The sequence below is a fragment of the Camelus dromedarius genome, chromosome Y (genome assembly GCF_036321535.1).
Source record: "Camelus dromedarius isolate mCamDro1 chromosome Y, mCamDro1.pat, whole genome shotgun sequence".
Classification (NCBI taxonomy): Eukaryota; Metazoa; Chordata; class Mammalia; order Artiodactyla; family Camelidae; genus Camelus; species Camelus dromedarius.
Window position 1 is genome coordinate 6,503,170 of NC_087473.1, and position 20,810 is coordinate 6,523,979.

Genomic DNA, 20,810 nt, shown 5'->3' on the forward strand with positions numbered 1-20,810 from the left:
GGAATGCAGCCCCTGACCATGGTGCCAGGAGAGGGCATTGTGTCGACTCCTGCCTGGTCAGTATGCAACATCTGACTGCAGCATCGGGCAGGGCAGTGGCAAGCCAGCCCACAGTGAAGGAGAGCTGCACCTGATCCACTGTTGGATGTATGTGTGATCTCCTTGCTGACAGACACTGGGAGTAGCACAGATGTGGGCTCCAATGGAAGGCCACTGGAAACAGCAAGCTGAGCTTCCAAAACAGGATGAAGGCAAAAAGACTTCACATTAATATCACACAGTCTCCAGGAGGACACCGAAAACACCCCTTTTTTTTAATCTGTCTTTACCTGTTTCATTTTCTATTACCCTCCTAATTTTTACTTCTTAGACAATAATATATACCCCAATTTATTCCCTTTGAAATTTTTTTAAAATATTTTTATTATTATTAATTTTCAAAATTCTGCTCCCACTTGCTTTTCTCATAGTCATTATTCAATGTTTTCAAATTTTTATTTCTCCCTTCTTTAAAAATCTTTATCTCTCTGTCTTTTTTCTCTTTCCTAATTTATATTACTACATAGGCATTAGGTAGATAAACTCCTTTAGGATGACAGTAGATAACTGATAATCCATAAAACACAGTGCCAGAGAAGTAGGAGCAAGATGAAGAAGGAGAGAAAGCATTCCAAATTAAAAGAACGAGAAATCCCCTGAAAGAATGATCATTCAAATAGGCATTAATAGCCTACTAGATGGAGATTTCAAAAAAGGAATGATCAAAGTACTGAAGGAAATAAAAGAGATAGAGTTTAAAGATATAAAGTATGTCAAAAATGGAATGGCAGCTATAAAGAAGAGCTTAGTAGAATAGCTAAATACATTGACTGAGATGAGGAATGATCTAAAGGCGGTGCAATGCTGACTAGATAACACAGTGGAACAAATTAGTGACTTAGAAGACATGACAATAGAAAGCACCCAATCAGAAGAGCTGCAAGATAAACAACCAGAAACAAATGAAAAAAGCATAAGAGACCTATGGGATAATATAAAGCATGTCAATCATAGCATGATAGAAGTCCCAGAAGGGGAAGAAAGATCAAAGGGGATTGCAAAGGTATTTGAAGATTTCATGACTGAGAACTTCCCAAACTTAAAGGAGGAATGATATATCCAAGTACAGTAAGCTCAGAGTGTCCCAAACAGGAAGACCTAAATACACCCAAACAGAAAGACATAAAATTAAGATGGCCAGAGTCAAGGATAAAGAAGTGATCCTAAAGGCAGCAAGAGAAAAGCGAAGAGTGAGTTACATGGGAACCCCCATAAGGATCTCAGCTGATCTCTCTACATAAACACTACAGGCCAGAAGGGAGTGGTAAGATATATTCAAAGTCCTGAGTGAACAAAAAATATACTCAAAGATACTTTTGTCAACAAGGCTATCCTTTATGATAGAAGGAGACATAAAGAATTTCACAGACAAGAAAAATTTACAAGAGTTTAGCAACACTAAACCCATGCTAAAAGAAATATTGAAAGTTCTACTGTAAATAGAAAAGCAGCAGAATGCTACAGAAATTAGATACTCACAGCTGGAAAGGTGATAACTCATGAATTACAAATGAAATAAACACAAAATTATAAAACAAGACATACAAATCATTGAGAGTGTGAGAGGGAGGCAGGAAATTACAGAATTTTTTTTTGTCTTTCCTTTTAAAATTTTTTGTTCCCTGTAGATGGGTTTCAGATCATGTTACTGTCAGTTTAATAAAATCAGTTATAGTAATGGGCTAATAGACTTAAAAAAATGGTAACAACAAAACAAAAACTTATCAAGGAGTCACTAAAACTAAATAAAATTCATAATAATACAAAGGAAAATTACCAAACCATAAAAGGAAGATGAAAGGAACAAAGAGGAAGTAACAAATCAACTGCAAAGATAAGGTCAAAGTGGCAATAAACACAAACCTATCATCAATTACTGTAAATGTGAATGGACTAAATGCTCCAGTCGAAATACATAGACTGGCAGGCTGGATAATAAGGCAAGAAATATAAATATGCTGCATAAAAGAGACACAATTCAGGGAGAAGGACATATATAGATTGAGAGCGAAAGGATGGAAAAGGGTATTCCATACAAATGGAAAAGCCAGAAAAGCAGGTGTTGCAGTACTGATCTCAGACAAAATAGACTTTAAAACAAAGTTCATAAAGAAAGACAAAGAAGGACATTTTATAATGATTAAAGGAGTGATCCTAGATGAGGATAGTACACTCATTAATACATATGCACCAAATAGAGGAGCACCTATATACATAAAATAATTGCTAACAGATATAAAGGGAGATAGTGATGGGAATAGAATCATAGTTAGTGATTTCAACACTGCATTTACATCACTGGACAGATCACTGAGACAGAAAATAAATCAGGCAACAAAGAAATTAAAAAATAAAAAAGAAATATCAGATTTTGTGGATAATTTCAAAACATTGCCACCCACCCAAAATAAGATATACATTCTTTTCAAGGGCACATGGAATATTTTCCAGATTTGATCATGTACTCGGGCACAAAAGAATTCTCAGCAATTTTAAGAAGATAGAAATTACCTCGAGCATCTTTACTGACCACAATGGCATGAAGCTAGAAATCAGCAACAGAGAAACAAAGGAGAACTAAAGGAAAACATGGAGATTAAACAATATGTTTTTAAAAACCAATGGGTCTATGAAGAAATTAAAGCTGAAATGAAAATAATAATACCTTGAGATAAAATAAAATGAAACCCAAACCACACAAAAATTATGGGACACAGGAAAAGCAGTGCTAAGAGGGGAGTTTATAGCAATACAGGCCTTCCTCAAAAAAGAACAATCACGAATAAACAATTTAACCCACCAGCTGAATGAACTGGAAAAGGAAGAACGAAAAAGCCCAAAAGGTAGCAGCAGGAAGGAAATTATAAATATTGTGGTGGAAATAAATAAAATGGAGTTTACAAAGAACATAAGAAAAAAATCAACCAGTCCAAAAGCTGGATTTTTGAAAAAGTAAGAAAAATCGACAAACTTCTAGCCAAACTCAAAAAGAATGAAAGAGAGAGAGCACAAAGTAGCAAAATAAGAAAGGAGAATGAAGAAATTACAACAAATAAAATAGAAAGACAGAATATCATACAGGAATATTATGAAAAGCTCCATGGAAACAAACTGGATAACCTAGAGAAAATGGAAAAGTTTCTGGAAACATACTGTCCCCAAGATTGAATCAAGAAAAAACTGACCCCTTGAACAAACAGATCACTAGAAATGAAATCAAAATAGCAATATAAAACCTCCCTACAAATAACAGTCCAGGACCGGATGGCCTCAATGCTGAATTCTACCAAACATACAAAGAAGAACTCATACCAGCCCTTCTCAAACTCTTCCATAAGATTGAAAAGGAGGGAATACTCACAAAGTCGTTCCATGAAGCCACAATCATCCTGATACCACAAACAGGCAAAGACAATTCCAGAAAAAAGAATTATAGGCCAATATGACTGATGAGCTTGATGCCAAAATCCTCAGCAAAATAGTAGCAAATAGAATCCAACAACACATAAAAAAGATTATACATCCTAACCAAATGGGGTTCATCCCAGGGACACAGGTGTGGTTCAACATATGCAAATCAGTCAGTGTTATATATCACATTAACACGAGAAATGTCCAAAACCACATGATCATCTCAATAGGTGCAGGAAAAGCATTTGATAAATTTCAGCACCCTTGTATGATAAAAACGCTCACCAAAATGGGCATATAAGAAACATAACTCAATATCATAAAGCTATATATAACAAATCTACAGACAGCATAACAGTCAACAGTGAGAAAGTCAAAATCTTCCCACTAAAATCTGGGACAAGACAAGGTTGCACATGATCACTGCTTCTACTCAACATAGTCTTGGAAGTCTTAGCCATAGCTATCAAAGAAGAGAGAGAAGGAAAAGGGATCCAGGTTGGAAAGTAAGAGGTAAAATTCTCACTATATGCAGATGACATGTTACTATATTTAGAAAACCCTACAAGATTCACACAAAAAATACTACAGGTGATCAAAAATACAGCAACGTAGAAGGTTACAAGATTCAGGTTCAAAAATCAGTGACATTTCTTTATGCTACCAACTCAGATAATACTATAGAGCTACAGTCAACATGACAGCACTGTATTGGTACAAAAACAGACATATAGGCCAATGGAACAGAATAGAGAACCCAGAAATGAACCCACAAATATTTGGTCAATTAATCTTCAACAAAGGAGGCAAGAATATACAATGGAATAGAGACAGTCTCTTCAGCAAATGGTGTTGTGAAAGCTGGACAGCAGCATGTAAATCAATGAAGCTAGAACACTCCCTTACACCAGGCACAAAAATAAACTCAGAATGGATCAAAGTCTTAAACATAAGAAAAGATACAATAAACCTCCTAGAGGAAAATATAGACAAAATATTATCTGACATATATCTCGTAAATTTTCTCGTAGAATAAATAAAAGCAAGAAGAAACAAATGAGACCTAATGAAATATGCAAGCATCTACACAGTAAGCAAACCACAAGTAAAACTAAAAGACAACTTACGGAATGGGAAAAAATTTTTCAATTGAAACCGACAAAGGCTGGATCTCCAGAATATACAAGTAGTCATCCAGCTGAATAAGAAAATACAAACAACCCAATCCAAAAATGGGCAGAAGACCTAAACAAGCCATTCCCCAAGAAAGACATACAGATGATCAACAGGCATATCAAAAAATGCTCAGTATCACTGATTATCAGAGAAATGCAAATCAAAACTACAATGAGGTAACACCTCACACCAGTCAGAATGGCCATCATTCAAAAATCCACAAATGACAAATGCTGGAGAGGCTGTGGAGTATAGGGAAACATCCTACACTGCTGGTGGGAATGCTGATTGGTGCAGCCACTGTGGAAAACAGGATGGAGATTCTTCAAAAGCCTAGGAATAGAGTTATCATATGACCCAGGAATCCCACTCCTGGTCATAAATCCAGAAGGAACCCTACTTCAGGATGACACCTGCACACCAATCTTCATAGCCAGCGCTATTTACAATAGACAAGACATGGAAACAACCTAAATGTCCATCAAAAGATGACTGGATAAAAAAAAGCCAGTATAGTTTTACAATGGAATACTGCTCAGCTATATAAACCGACCACATAATTCCATTTTCAGCGACATGGATGCTCCTGGAGAATGTCATTCTAAGTGAAGTAGGCCAGAAAGAGAAAGAAAAATACCATATGATATCGCTCATATGTGAAATATAAAAACAATATGAAATGAAACAAAAGAAGCATAAATTCAAAACAGAAATAGACTCGCAGACATAGAATATAAGGTTTTGGTTGCCAAGTTTGTGTGGTTTTGGAAGAGATAGAATGGGATGCCAAAATAGTAGAATAGATAAGATTTTACTTTATATTGCAGGGAAATATATAAAATTTCTTATGGCAGCTCACAGAGATAAAGATGTGAGAACAAATATATATGTGTTCATTGTAATTGAAAAATTTTGCTCTAGACTGGAACTGGAGGCAACTTTGTAAAATGATTGTAAATCAATAAAAAAAATTAAAAAAAGAAAAACATGATCCTAAATATTACAGGCATAAATATAATTTAGATAGAAAAAAAAAGATGCCAAACAATAGAAAAATCAATGCTATTTGGTTTTTGTTTTCTTTTTAAGATAAGCAAAAGCAAAAAACCTCTTACCAAGTGCATCTTGTAGAAAACAGGGATGCTCCAAAGGAATAAATTAAGAAATAAAAGAAGAGAAACAACAATTGTTACCTCAGATATACAAAAAAGGGATCATTTGGTCAACAGTTTCATGATAATAATCTGGACAACTTAGAAGAAATAGACAAATGTCTAGAATGAGACAGAGATAAGGAGAAACAGTTAACATGAACAAACTGATTAGTAGAAGAAAGATAGGATCTGCATTTAAAAAAATCTTTAAATACATGTGGAGATTTAAACAGCTCCATGGAGAACTGTACAAAAATAAAAAGCAGAACTTATACTCTTCAAACTGTTCCAAAATACTGAAGATGAGGGAAACTCCCAAATCAATTCTATGACACTATCATCACACTGATAGCAAAGCTAACAAACAAAGTACAGGAAAGAGAACTTCAAGCCAATATCTTTGATTGATACAGATGCAAAAATTCTACAAAATATTATTAGCAAACAACATCCAGCAATACATAAAATTTATCATACACCATGACAAATTGGATTCATAGCATGGTCACAAGGGAGGTTCAAAATACAAAAATCAATCAGTTTGATACAACACGTTAACCAAAGAAAAAGGGAAACAATGCTGTCATCCGAATAAACCCACAAAAAAATCATTTCACAATTTTCAACATTTATTCATTAAAACAACAACAACAACAACAACAAAAACAACAACAACAACAACAAAAACAACAACAACAACAACAACAACAGCAACAACAATAGAAACCGCTTACCAAAGTAGGATACAGGAAACATATCTCAACCTAACTAAATTCATTTATTACAGACACACAGACAACATAATATGCAAAGGTGAAAAACTGAAAGCCAAATTAAGGAATAAGACAAGGATGACCACTCTCACCATTTCTATTAAACACAGTATGGGAAGTCCTAGTAACAGCAATTGGTAAAGAAAAAAGTTATTCAAGTTGGATTGAAAGAAGTAAAACTGTGACTATTTCAGATGACATGATAATCTATATAGGGAACCCTAAAATTTCTCCACACAAAAATAAATAAAACTAATAAATACATTTATCAAAGTAGCATGATTCATGATTAATATACAAAAACTGTCACATTTCTTTACACTAACTATGAAATACTTCATAATTTAAAAAATACATAAGAAATCACATCAAAAAATGAAATACCTGTGAATAAACCAATTTAATAAAATCTAGAAGACACTGATAAAGAAATTTGAAGATGATGCAAAGAAATGGAAAGAAATCTCAAGGTCTTATTTTAGAAGAATTAATATTTTTAAAATATACATAATACAAAAGATGTCTACAGGTATAATTTGATTCAGATAGAAATAAATGATATTTCCCACAAAATTAAAAACAGTCCTAAGTTTACATGGAACTGCAAAAGAACCAGAACTGCAAAAGAAACATTGAGGTAAAAGAACAAAGTTGGAGGCATAACCCTCCCAGATCTCAGACTATATAACAAAAATACAGTAATCAAAACAGCACAATACTGGAAAACAAACAAATATCTATATCACTGGAACAGAACACAGAGGAAGAAAAAAAACAGCACACCTATGGTCAATTAACCTATGACAAAGAAACAAAAATATACAATGCCTAAAAGACAGTCTTCAACAAGTGATGTTGAGAAAGCTACACAGCTACATGGAAATCAATGAAATTAGAACACTCCCTCACACATTACAAAAATAAACTCAAAATGTTTTAAAGATCTGAATCTGATACATGACACAATAAAACTCCTAGAAGCTAACATAGGCAAAACAAGACACAAATTATAGCGAAATTTTCTTATGTCACTCTCCGAAGTCGAAAATTATGAATGCAAAATAAACAAATAGGTCCTAATTAAACTTACAAGTGTCTACACAACAAAATAAACAAAATGAAAAGATAAACGTTCAAATGGGAGAAAATATTTGGAAACAATGCAGTCAACAAGAGGCTAATTTCTAAAATACACAAATCGTTCATACAACCCCATTTCAAAAATTTACAAACAACTCACCCAGAAAGTGAGCAGAAGACAATTCTCTAAAGAAGACACACAGATGACAAACAGGAACATAAAATCATGCTCACATTACTAATCATTATACCAAGGCAAGATAAAAATAAAATAATATTTTACCTCACACAAATGAGAAGGGCTGTCTTCAAAATGTCTACAAATTATAAATGCTGGGCAGGTTGTGGAGGAAAAGGAAGTCTCCTACGCTGTTGGTGGGAATGAAAATTTTTGAAACCACATTGGATACAGTTTGGATTCTTTTAAAAAATAAAATTAGTCATCATATGACCCAGCAATCCCACTCTTGGACATATAAAGCATATAAAACCTGAAGACAAAGAATCCTAGGGTAAAACATAGGAAGTACACTGTGACATTGGTCTTAATTGGATTCTACATATATCTCCTATGGCAAGGGAAGCAGAAGCAAAACTAAAGAAATATGATTGTATCACTCTAAACAGATTTACAAACAGTGTAAATCTGTTTGATCATCAGAGGAAATGATCAATAAAATGAAGTCAACCAACACAATTGGAGGATATATTTGCAAGTGATATTTTCCAATCAAGTGTTAATATCCAAAATATATGGCAAACTCATACCCCACAGCAACAACAAAAAAGACCAAAAAATCCAACTTAAAATAATGTCCTTAGGAACTGAATAGATAGATCTGACTCAAATTTCCATAGATAATATGCAGTTGGCTAAATGATGCAAGAAAATATATTCAGAGTTATAAATTATTTGAAAAGTAATAAACCAAAAATGAGATAAGACCTCACACTTGTCAGAAGGCTCTCATCAAAAAAAAAAGAAATAGATGTTGGTGGAGGAAAAGATAAGACCTCACACTTGTCAGAAGGCTCTCATCAAAAAAAAAAAAGAAATAGATGTTGGTGGAGGAAAAGGAACACCGTGAACAGTGTTGAAAGGATTGTAAATTATTGATTCATTTTATATATACATCAAATTTTCTTCATCCACTTTTCTGTCAAGGGACGTTGGGTTTGCAGGCCCCTGTCTGAAGTCTCTAGAGAATAAGCCCATGTGCTGAACTGATAAACAAACTGTTAGGAATGTCACATATCCAGGCTGGATAAGAAATGGCCTACTCAATATATCCAGTATGGATGGTTGGATAGCAAATGATGGGTAAGATCCTCAGAGGAGGACAACCTAAGACAGGCACAGCTGGCTGGATAAGAGATGGCCTATTTAATGAAATTTCATGATGAACTTTAAAGAAATCCGTGATCATTTATCATCCTGTGCTTACTGCAGGAGCATGGGGACACAAATAGCTTCAGATTATTAACATTGTTATAACTTAGATGATATGTGAGGCATTGTGCATGTGATATATGAACCCTTTTTCTAAGAATCAATAAACAGAGAAATGTATAGCTTCTCTCCACACACTGTGTGTATATGGTATCGTGCCACTGACAGGGTTAATTTAATTTGTTGGAAGAATCATAAAAGATTTTGTATTATATACAAGGATCTTTCTGCACCTATTGAGAAGATTATGTGATTTTTATTTCTCATTCTATTAGTGTGGCATTTCAAATTTATTGATTTGAATATTTTGAATTATCCTTAAACCCAGGGATAAATCCCTTTACTCATAATGTATGATATGTTAAATGTGTTGTTGAACTCATTTTGCTTGTGTTTTGTTGAGAATTTTGGCACATACATTCATCAGGGATATTATTCTATACTTTGCATATAATGTCCTTTCTAGCTTTGTTTTGCAAAAAAAGCTGGCATCATAAAACCAGTTTGGAATCTTTCACCCCTTCAAATTCTTGGAAGGTTTGGGGAAGAATTGGTGAAAAATTCTCTTCAAATGTATGACAGAATTCACCAGTAAAGTCATCTTGTAAATAATTACTGCTTTGGGAGTTTTGGATTACTGATTTACTCATACACACTTTTGCTCTGTTTAACTTTCTAATTTCTTCTTGAGTCAGTATTGGAAGACACATGTTTCTGGGAATATGTCTGTTGTTCTAGGTCATTGAAATTTTGGCTAGTGGTAATTTCTTATGATCCTATGTATCTGTGTAACATCAGTGGTAATATCTTCTCTTTTATTTCTAATTTTATTTGAGTCTTTATTTTCTTAGCCAAACTAAACGTTTCTCCAATATATGTTTAAAAGGAACAGACTTAATTATTTTTTCTTTTTATCATTTCCATTGTTTCTGTTGTTATTTGCCTTACTCTGATTCATTCAATTTTCTTCCTTATCCCTTCTTTTTTGTCCTAGATTCTTGAGGTGTAAAGTTAAGTAGTGTGAATCTTTGTATTCCTTTTCTTATTAAATATTATATATTTATTTATTTATTTATTTATTTACTCATTTTGCTTATTTACTTATTATTTATTCGTTTATTTATAATTGAAATACTGCCATTTACAATGTGTCAATCTGTGGTGTATAGCACAGTGTCCCAGTTCATGCATATATTTGTGTTCCTATTAAAGGTTACTTCACGGTATTTAACATACAGCCCTGTGTCATACAAAACATCTTTTGAAAATATCTATTTTTATATATAGTGGATAACATGTATAAACTTACAGGTTCCAAATATATCCTCTCCCAGACCCTTTCCACAGGAACCATAAGAATATTTAGTAGATCTGTGAGTGTGTTTCGGTTTTGTAGATGGAATCATAGTGCCCTCATCTAACATTATTTTTAAGGTTCCATATATGTCATGTCATGTGTTATTTTTCTTTCTCTTTCTGGCTTACTTCAATTAGAATGACAATTTTTGGGGACACCCATTTTGCGGCAATGTCATTGTTTTATCATTTTTTATGGCAGAGTATTATTCTGTTGTGTAAATATGCCACTACTGCTGTATCTTGTCATCTGTTGATGGACAATTAGGTTGCTTCCATGTCGGGGGTGTTGTATATAGCACTGCTATGAACATTGGGGTGCAGGTGTCCTTTGGAATTAGGGTCCTCTTTGACATATACCCAGAAGTGGAATTGCTGGATTGTACGTTAATTATATTTTCAGTCTTTTGAGGAATCCCCATGCAGTTTTCCACAATGACTGCTCCAAACTACATTCTTACCAACAGTTTAGGAGGGATCACTTTCTCCACAGCTTCCCCAGCATTCATTGTTTGTGGACTTTTGGATGATGGCCTTTCTGACTATTGTGAGGTGATACTTCATTACAGTTATGACTTGCATTTCTCTGATAATTAATGATAGTGAGCATTTTTATTTTCATATATCTATTTGGCATTTGTATGTCTTTATTGGAGAATTGCTTATTTAAGGTTTCTGCCCATTTTCAGATTATTTTTCTTTTTTTTTATTATCATTAGGTTGTATGAGCTCTTTATATTTTGGAAATAAAGCCTTTGCTAATTGCATCAGTTCTAAGTATTTTCTTTCATCCTGTAGCTTGTCATTTAGCTTTGTTTTATGGCTCCCTTTGTTGTGCAAAAGCTTATATGTTTAATTAGGTCCAATGTATTAATTTTGCTCTTATATCCATTACCTGGGTAGGCTGTTATAGGAGATCATTGCTGAGATTTATCTCAGAGTGTTTTGCCTAAGTTTTCTTCTAGGATATTTACTGTGTCTTGCCTTACATTTAAATCTTCAAGCCATTTTGAGTTTATTCTTCTGTATGAGTGAAGGAGTGTTCTAATTCCATTGCTCTGCATGCTGCTATCCAGTTTTCCCAACACCAGTTGGTGAACAGATTGTCTTTTCTGTGTCATATTCTTGGCTACTTTCTCCAAGTTTATTTGAGCATTGGCATGTAGATTTATTCCTAGGTTCGCTTATCTGTTCCATTGGCCATATGCCCGTTTCTCTCCCAATATCATGTCATTTTGATTATCGTCTAGCTCTGAAATAGAGTATGGAGACCAGGCTTGTTATTCCTCCAGCCTCTATCTTTTACTTCAATATTGCTTTGGAAATTATGAATCTTTTCTGATTGCATATAAATCTTAGGATCATTTGTTCCAGTCCTAAAAAGAAATGTTTTGCATAATTTGATAGGAATTTACATTAATTCTGTGGATTGCCTTGGGCATTATGGGCATTTTAACAATATTGTCTCTTCCTTTAAAAGAACATTGTGTATCTTTTAAAGTCTTCAAATCTTTTTTAATTCCCTCAATCAATGTTTTCTAGTTCTCCATGTATAATTCATTCACCTCCTTGGTCCGATTTATTCCTAAACATTTTATACTTTTGGGTGCAGTTTTTAAAGTGGTTGTTTCTATACTTTGTTTTCCTGTTGATTCACTGTTAGTTAAAAGAAAAACAATTGATTTTTGTACATTATTCTGGCTAGCTTGCCCAGTTCCTTTATTAGCCTAAGTATTTTTTGTGAGGCTTTTAGAGTTTCCTATGTATAGTGTCATGTCTGCATACCGTAACAGTGTTACCTCTTCCTTTCCAGTCTGAATCTTTTTATTTCTTTTTCTTGCCTGATCGTTGTTGCTAGGAATTCCAAGGCTATATTGAATAGAAATTGTGAGGATGGGCAACCTTGTCTTGTCTCAGATTTTTGTGGGAATGGTTTTAGATTTTCACCCCTGAGTAATTTGCTGGCTATATGTTTATCAAAAATAGCTTTCATTATGTTGAGATATGGTCCCTCTATGCCCACTGGGATAAGAATTTTTATTGCAAATAGGTGTTAAATTTTATCAAAAGCTTTTTCTGCATCTACTGAGATGATCATGTGGTTTTTGTCCTCTCTTTTGTTGATATGATGTATCACAATTTATTGATTGATTTGCATATGCTTAGCCATTCTTGTTTTCCTGGGATGAACCTAACTTGATCATGGTGTATGATCTTTTTTTACATGCTGTTGGATTCTGTTTGTTAATAATTTCTTAAGGACTTTTACATCTGTGTTTATCAATGATATTGGCCTATAACTTTCTTTTAGGGTAGTGTCTTTGTCTGGTTTTGGTATCAGGTTGATATTGGCCTTATGGTGTGAGTTTGGGAGTTCTCTCTCCATATCAATCATTTGGAAGAGTTTGAGGAGGACTGGTATGGATTTTTCTTTGTATGTTTGGTCACATTCTCCAGTGAAACTATTTGGTTCTGAATTTTTGTTTGCAGAGATTTTTGTATTTTATTGATAATTCTATTCCATTTCTGGTGATCTGTCTGTTCAAATGGTCAATTTCTTCTTGATGCAATATTGGTGGGCTGAATGTTTCCAGAAACTTCTCCATTTCTTCTAGGTTATTGAGTTTGTTTCCATACAGTTGTTCATGGCAGTCCCTTATGATATTTTGCAAATGTGTGGTACTCTTTGTAGTTCTTTCATTTTCATTTCATATATTTCTTGTGTTCTCTCTCAATTTTGTTTACAATTTCAAAAAAGTTTTTGAATATTTTTCTGTGTTTTTTAATCTCTATATGAATTCTTTCATCATTGATCATTATTATTTCCCTGTTTCTGCTGACTTTTGGTTTTGTTTGCTCTTCTTTTCATGATTATTTTCATACAATGTTAGAGTATATATTTGAAATTGCACTTCTACTTTGAGGAGGGCCTTGTCACTATGAACTTCCCTGTTAAGCCTGCTTTAAGTGTATTCCATAGACTTGTTGTAGTGTTTGTGTCATTTTTCTCAAGATGTTTTTTTATTTCTTCTTTAACTTCATCAACACCGTTGTTTTAGTATCATGTATTTTTATCTACATGGTGTCATTTTTTTCTCCCTGGTTTTTCTGTAATTGATTTCTAGTTTCATGGTATTCAGAAAAGATGCTTGAAATAATTTTTATCTTCTCAAATTTGTTGAGGGTATTTCTGTGCCTGAGTACATAATCTTTCCTAGAAAATGTTCCATGTGCACTGGAAAAGAATGTATATTCTGTTTTGGGGAGATGTACTGTTTTGAAAATATCAACCAAGTCCTAATATTTTAATTTATCTTTTAGTGTCTTTGTTCCCTTATTAATTTTCTTTCTGAAAGACAACTCCAATGATGGTAGTGGGGTGCTATAGTCTCCTACTATGATTGTTGTCCCATCAATTTCTCCCTGTTTATCTATTAGTATTTGCTTTATGTATTTAGGTGCTAAAATATTGAGTGCATATATCTTAAAGTGTATAATACCCTAATTTTGTATTGATCGCTTAATCATTATAGCATGTCCTTGTTTATCTTTCTCTGCGGCCTTTGTTTTAAATTCTATTTTGTGTGAAATCAGTACTGCTAGTCCTGATTTCTTGTCATGTCCTTTTGCATGGAATATATTTGTCCATCCTCTTACTTTCAATTGATGTGTGTTCCTCTCCCTAAAGTAGGTCTCTTGTATGCTTCATAATGTAGGGTCTTGTTATATTATCCCATCTGACAATATATATCTTTTTATTGAAGCACTTATTCTATTAACATTTGTGATAATTATTGATAGATGGTTGTTTATTTCCATTTTGAACATCATTTTCCAGTTGATTTGGCATTTCCTTTTTGTTCATTACTTTTTCTTTTTGTGGCTTGTTAATTTTCTTTTATTATCTTGGATTCTTTTTGGTTTTGTGAGTTCATTGTAAGCTTTTGACTTATGGTTACCATTTTTGTGTGTAAAAGGGCTTATTTCTAAATCTGTTTATTTTAACTGATAGTAATACAAATTCTAACCCATTCTACAGAGAACAGAAAAAAGAAGATAATAGTCTGTGTTGTTGTGTTCAATCTCTGACCCTTAAAAATTTTGATGTCCTCTTTTACAACGTCATGTTTATTCTTTTGTAAGTCATTGTAGCTATTGACTTTCTAATTATGCCTTTCTTCTTTTTATAGCATCCTGCTTCTTTTGTATTTAGAGTAGATCTTTCATTATTTTCTTTCTGTTGCTATTTTCTTTTAGTATTTGCTTGTGTAGAAGTTATTTATTTCTCCTTCTTTTCCAAGGTATAGTCTTGCTTGATAAATTATCTTAAATTACAGCTTCCTTTCATTCAGGACTTTGAATATGTCTTGTCACTGCCTTCTGACTGCTGTATTTGTGTAGGAAACGTGTTTATAAATATTATGTATATAATTATATATATATGTAAAGAATACCTAGAAATGAAGTTAACACATAATGTGAAAACCTATACATAAAAAAAGGAAAATTGTGCTGAAAGAAATTAAAAGTGATCCAAAGAATTGAAAAGATCTCTTATGTTAATGATGTGAAACTATGTGTTTAAAACAACCTTACTACCAAAAGCAATCTACATTTAGTGTGATTCATATCAAAATACCCAGGAGAATTTTCAATTAAATAGAACAAATAATTTCAAAATTTATATGTAACAACAAATACCATGAGTTCCCAATACAAATTTGAAAAAAGTATTGTCTAATAGTATAAGGTTTTCTGATTTTAAACTGTAATACAAAGCTTTAGTAATTAAAACAACATGATACTGGCTCTAAAACAGATGCCAATGAATAGAAGAGAATAGAGTAAGCAGATATAATCCATAACACCTATGATCAATTAACCCATGAAAAAGAAGCAAGAGTATAAAATTAAGAAAAGGCATTCTCTTCAATAAGTAGTGCTGGGAAGATTGATAATGTAAAAGATAGATTAGGATATTTCCTCACATTGCATACAATCCATGAGCACAGAATATCTTTCTATTTATTTTGTTTACTTATATTTCTTGTACCTGTAACTAATAGATTTATGTTTATCTCTTTTATTTCACTTATTAAATTATTCCTATTTTAGTCTTTTTGATATAATTGTACACACAATTGTTTTCTTAATTTCCCTTTCTGATAATATGTTGTTAGTATATAAAAGTGCAACTGATTTTTGTATATTGATTCTGTATTGTGCAAGTTTAATACATTTGTTCATTATTTCTAACAGTCACTTGAGGAGTCTATGGAGTTTTCTATGTGAAATTATGTCATCTGTAAAAGTTTTACTGCTTTTTTACAAGTTGAATGCCTTTTATGTTATTTTCTTGATGAGTTGTTCTGTCTAGGACTACTAATAGTGTAATTTAGGACTTGTAAGAATGAGCTACTTTTTCTTATTACTGGTCCAGAGGAAAACATTCCTGTATGTTAATATTGAGCTTGATGTTAGTCATGGTTTTCTTCATATATGGCTGTTATTATGTTTAGTTACATTCTACCTATAGCGAATTTGTTAAGAAATTTTTCATAAAAAAGTTAAGTTAAGTTCTGTCAATAATTTTCCTATATCTATTGAGATTATTATTTTTGTATTCATTGTTTTTTAAGTTATGGTATCACATTTATTGATTTGCATATGTTAAATAATATTTATGAATCAGAATTATATCCTACTTAACTATATTTTATAATACTTATAATATGCCATGATTTCAGGATGCTAATATTTATTTAGAATAGAATATACATACACTGAAGAAAAAAATTACATTATAGCTTGAGTGTATATTTATTTATTTAAAAATTTTATGTCTCATTTTGAATTTGGCTTATGTTTAATGGAATGTATGTATAAAAAAATATAACTTTTTGTAGAACTGGATTTACTACAGTTTACAGACAGAGAACATAGCTATTATTTACAAGTAGAGCACAAAATACTTGCCATAAAATGCCATATTTTACTAACAATGCAAACTGTTTCAGGACTGAGAAACAAATTTCTTCCTAAAAGGTATTTAGCTGGTCTTTTCCACACCAAACCATATTTACTGATATTTATTTGTTTGTTTGTTTGCCCCTTAATGGAGGCACTGGGTATGGAACCCAGGATCTTGTGCAAAAGTTTATTTAGCAATATCATTTCAGTACAATGAACTGGAGCCACAAGAGTGTGGATTATTAATAAGACTAGAAAATTTGTTCCTTGTACTGACTGAAATACCTGTGAGTGAATGAATGACAAAAATAAACATTTGTAAGTATAGAATAAGACTTTCTCTTTTGTAATTTTAAATTAGAATATTAAATTATTTCTTTTTACTTATAATTCTGAACTACAATTTAAAAAAATTACCCCATTAGGGATTTCTTAAATTTGATTGATTGATTTAATCTACTTTTATTTCATAAATATTTACCATTTATATATAAAAATATCAAATAAACTGATATTTATTCTGCTCATTTTTTGAATATAGAGCTACTTAATATAAAGCACACTGATAAATAACTACTTCCATATCCAAATCAAATTATGTATCCTTTTAATTACAAATGATAGTGAAATAGCTATACCTTTTTTGTACAAGTTTTACACAAATTTCAATTTAAATTCCAAAACTTTAAAATTTGTTTAATTATTTAGGTCATTTTTTATTCTCTGTTCACAAATCTGTTATATATTTGTGTACAAAAGGAAGGAGATTGGTTTAATTTTATAGACCCCAAATTTAATTTATTTGAAAAGATTTAGTGGGAATAATATTTGCAGATCACACTATAAAAATAAACATCCTATAGATTTCAATTTAACTGGATGAATGAGAAGTAAACACTGGCTGAATGTTACACTTGGGTTGCTGGGATACCAGTAATTTGTGTTGTCACAGCTACTCAGGTTGAGAACAACTGTGATGGCCTAGCAGTTTCTGAGTGCAGGCTTGCTAAAGCAGCATTTGAAGCTGCAGTGCTCAAAATCATGCAGACTAGAAAAGAAGCTGTAAAAAAAGTTATTTGAGTTGGCACATGTTTCTTCAGAAATTCAAGATGTGTCTCCTAAAGATGGACCAAATGGTTCAGGAAAGTCCAGTATATCTCTATTGTGTGATCAAACATTGTCTGGGGACTTGGATTTGAGGTCTATGATTGAAGAAAATGCTTTTCAGACTTTGTGTGAAGAATTCTTGATAAAAAGACCATGTTACACACATTGTGTCTCTGAACCAGATGAAGATAATGATTTTCATTCTCTGACATTTCCAAGAAAACTCTGGAAAATGGTTGGGAGTGACCAATTTCAATCCATCTGGTGGGATGATAATGGAACTTCCATAGCGAACAATGAAGATGTCTTTAAAAAGGAAGTTTGGAAAGAAATACCCCTTTTAGAATATTTGAAACTGGAAGTATGAAAAGTTTAGTTAGACAGCTTAACCTCTATGGGTTTAGTAAAGTGCAGCAGAATTTTCAAAGATCTGCTTGTCTAGCTGACTTTCTGGCAGAAGAAAAAGAAGTCTTTTTTTTAAGCAAGGTATTCACAAATTTTAGTCACCTCTTCTTAACTTATAAGTAAAATTTTATTTTGTTCATCAATCTATGGTAGTATAAATGTAAAGCTAGATTTTGAAAATTGCATAAAACTACTAAGGCTAAAATACTTTATTTTTTCTAAAATATGAGGACAGTGCTTTAAGTATTCAAGATTATGAGAAACATTGCTAGCAACTATGAATCTTATCACAAATCTAAATAAAAGTGTTAAAGCTGATTTTAAAAAAGGGCATTCACCATTACTGCAAATGCTAACGTTTCAAATTTGATGACTAATCTATTTAAATGTGTATTTTCTAAATAAGAAATTTCAAAAAATAGTCAGCAATGTTCATATTTTGATTATATTATCTTTGTATAGTAAGTGTGAAATCTGAGGTTGTATACATTAGGCTTATTTTAGTCTTGTATTTTGTTTTAAATAAATACTAAAATATTTCTCCTTTGTTTTAAACAGCAGTTCTATCATAATCCAAATTTTAAATGAGGCTGTCCCCAGATTTTAGTGAGAATAAAAATAGTGTTGGGATTAATAATGCTTCCCTGGTATCTCATTGGCTCAAGATTTCAACAAGAAGCACTTTAAAGAAGGGAGTAATGTGGATAATAATATTTCTGGTTTTGTGGCTGACACTAAAGGAGAAAGTGCATTTTTACCTTCTGCAAATTTAAACATGCCACTAAAAAGAAAGCCCTCTACTAGCCACATAGTTGTTGATACAATTACCCCAATGAGAGGTGATTTTTCTCCTGCATCATCAATGTCATTTAGACCACCAAAACAAAATGCAGTGGATCAAAGTGCTATTTTAAATCAGTTGACCACTTTCCACATGCACTCACAAAGCAGCTACACTGAAGCAAATAGCCGTGTTGTGAATTTCATTCCAACTACAACTTCTTCTTCTCAGTACAGCACCTTATCTCCCAAACAGAGCAATTATCTTGGGCTGATGGTGGATCCTTCTACTTTTCCAAATAGATATCACAACATATCGGCCAATGAAGGTTCTTTTTCTAAATTACAAGCAGAGAGCAACCCATTGTTTCCAGTGCCAGTGATAGTTGATACATCAGCTATCTCTCTTTCATGGCCAACTCATCAGCCAACTGCACGATATGAACGTCATCCTAATTACAACTGTTCTACCAGAGACTACCAGATTATACAGGATAACAAAGATTAAATTGATGTTTGCAAATGTCAACAAATATCTGCTATTTTCGTATTTGAACAATAAACATACATGTGTACCTGTATTTTCCTTATTTTTTTTAAATATATTTAAGAGTAAAATGGGAGAGTAAGTTACCATTTAAAGAAAAAAAGATATTTGATTGATATGATTATTTCATGGAAAAATATGGGAGTAAATTTGAATAATTCCTTGTAAGGAAGAAGAGAAAAAGGAAAAATTTGGGAAAATCCTAAAACATGTGGAGATGGAAAAGTACTAAGTGGCTTCTGGTTCATTCTGGAAAGTATTAACGGTGTTAAGTTAAGAAAGGTTGGAACAGGAGGTAAATGCACGAACAGGCCCAGGGTTATTGGTCTCTATTATCTCATCCCTGGAATCATAAAGTTCACATGATGTAGTCTCAGATGGCACATTCAACATGTGGTAGAGTTTAAGAAGAAATTTTATCTATGGTCTTCTTTGTGCTGTTCTCAAAGCATTCCAATTGGTGCTTTCATTTCCTCCCCTCAAGGGTCTACACTATATTTTCTGGTGAATACTTTATGTTGCTCTTATGTTGCAGCCAAATTCAAGCTTACAACCTCAGGGTGGCAGTTAATGCCTTTCCAAATCTAAGCCCACAAACACAACATAGTTTAGTCATTTCTTTATAGATCTAGCATCTGACTACCTTGGCATATCTTTAAGTTTCACTGTATCTGGAGATACATCCAGGCAAATGCTTGTCAAAAATGTTAACTCCAAACTCACAACTTTTGCTCCAGCTCATCATTGGACTTAGGATGTCCTCCTTTTCCCTTCTTAGACTTTCCCAGTCACAGCACAGGAACCACCTCCTCAAGATGTTTTCTGTCTATCCCCCTTTCATTGTCTAACTTGAGTACCAGCACAGTAAGCACAGCACATGCCACAGGATGCATTTTAGTATTTAGTGAATGAAAAATACATGTTGACTTTAAGCAAAATCTTCTTTCAGAAACAACAAAACTCTCATGGTTTTCAAACTATTTCATTATGGTCTTTACTCTTCACCACAAACTAGCTGTTTTCATAGCCCAAGGACTAGTCACTCAAGACAGTAAGTGGAGGTAGATACAGGAGACTAAGTATTATTTTGTTCTTTGTTCATGCTTCCAGAGGCCTAAAACATTCCATTCTCATTTGCTGGATATTTTCCTGTCTCTTCCTCATCCACCCACCCAAAAATAACTGAGTCTCATCCCCATAAAAATAACTATATCGCCTTCTAATTAATTTACTTCTTAGAGTCAGAGCATTGTCCAGAAGGGACAGTGACATCACAAACATTTAAAGTAGGTTTATACACCGCAGATAACTTGTGCCCATTCTAACCTTCTGAAAGGAATTTTCTAAGAGTTACTACACCCTTATTTGGGGTGGTCATATTCAGTAACCAAATTGCAATCTAAATTGTGTGGGCTAGAAAGAATTGAGGGTGGTAGAATTAAAAATTTGTCCAAATGCAAGAATAGCAAATTTCTGCAGATATTAGGAAATATAAAATATTC

General features: G+C 32.8%; 1 pseudogene; it reads left to right on the forward strand.

Annotated features, from left to right (window-relative positions):
* The first annotated feature begins 1,232 nt into the window (after positions 1–1,232).
* Positions 1,233–19,269, forward strand: LOC135320338 (heat shock transcription factor, Y-linked-like; annotated as a pseudogene).
* Positions 19,270–20,810: the final 1,541 nt, after the last annotated feature.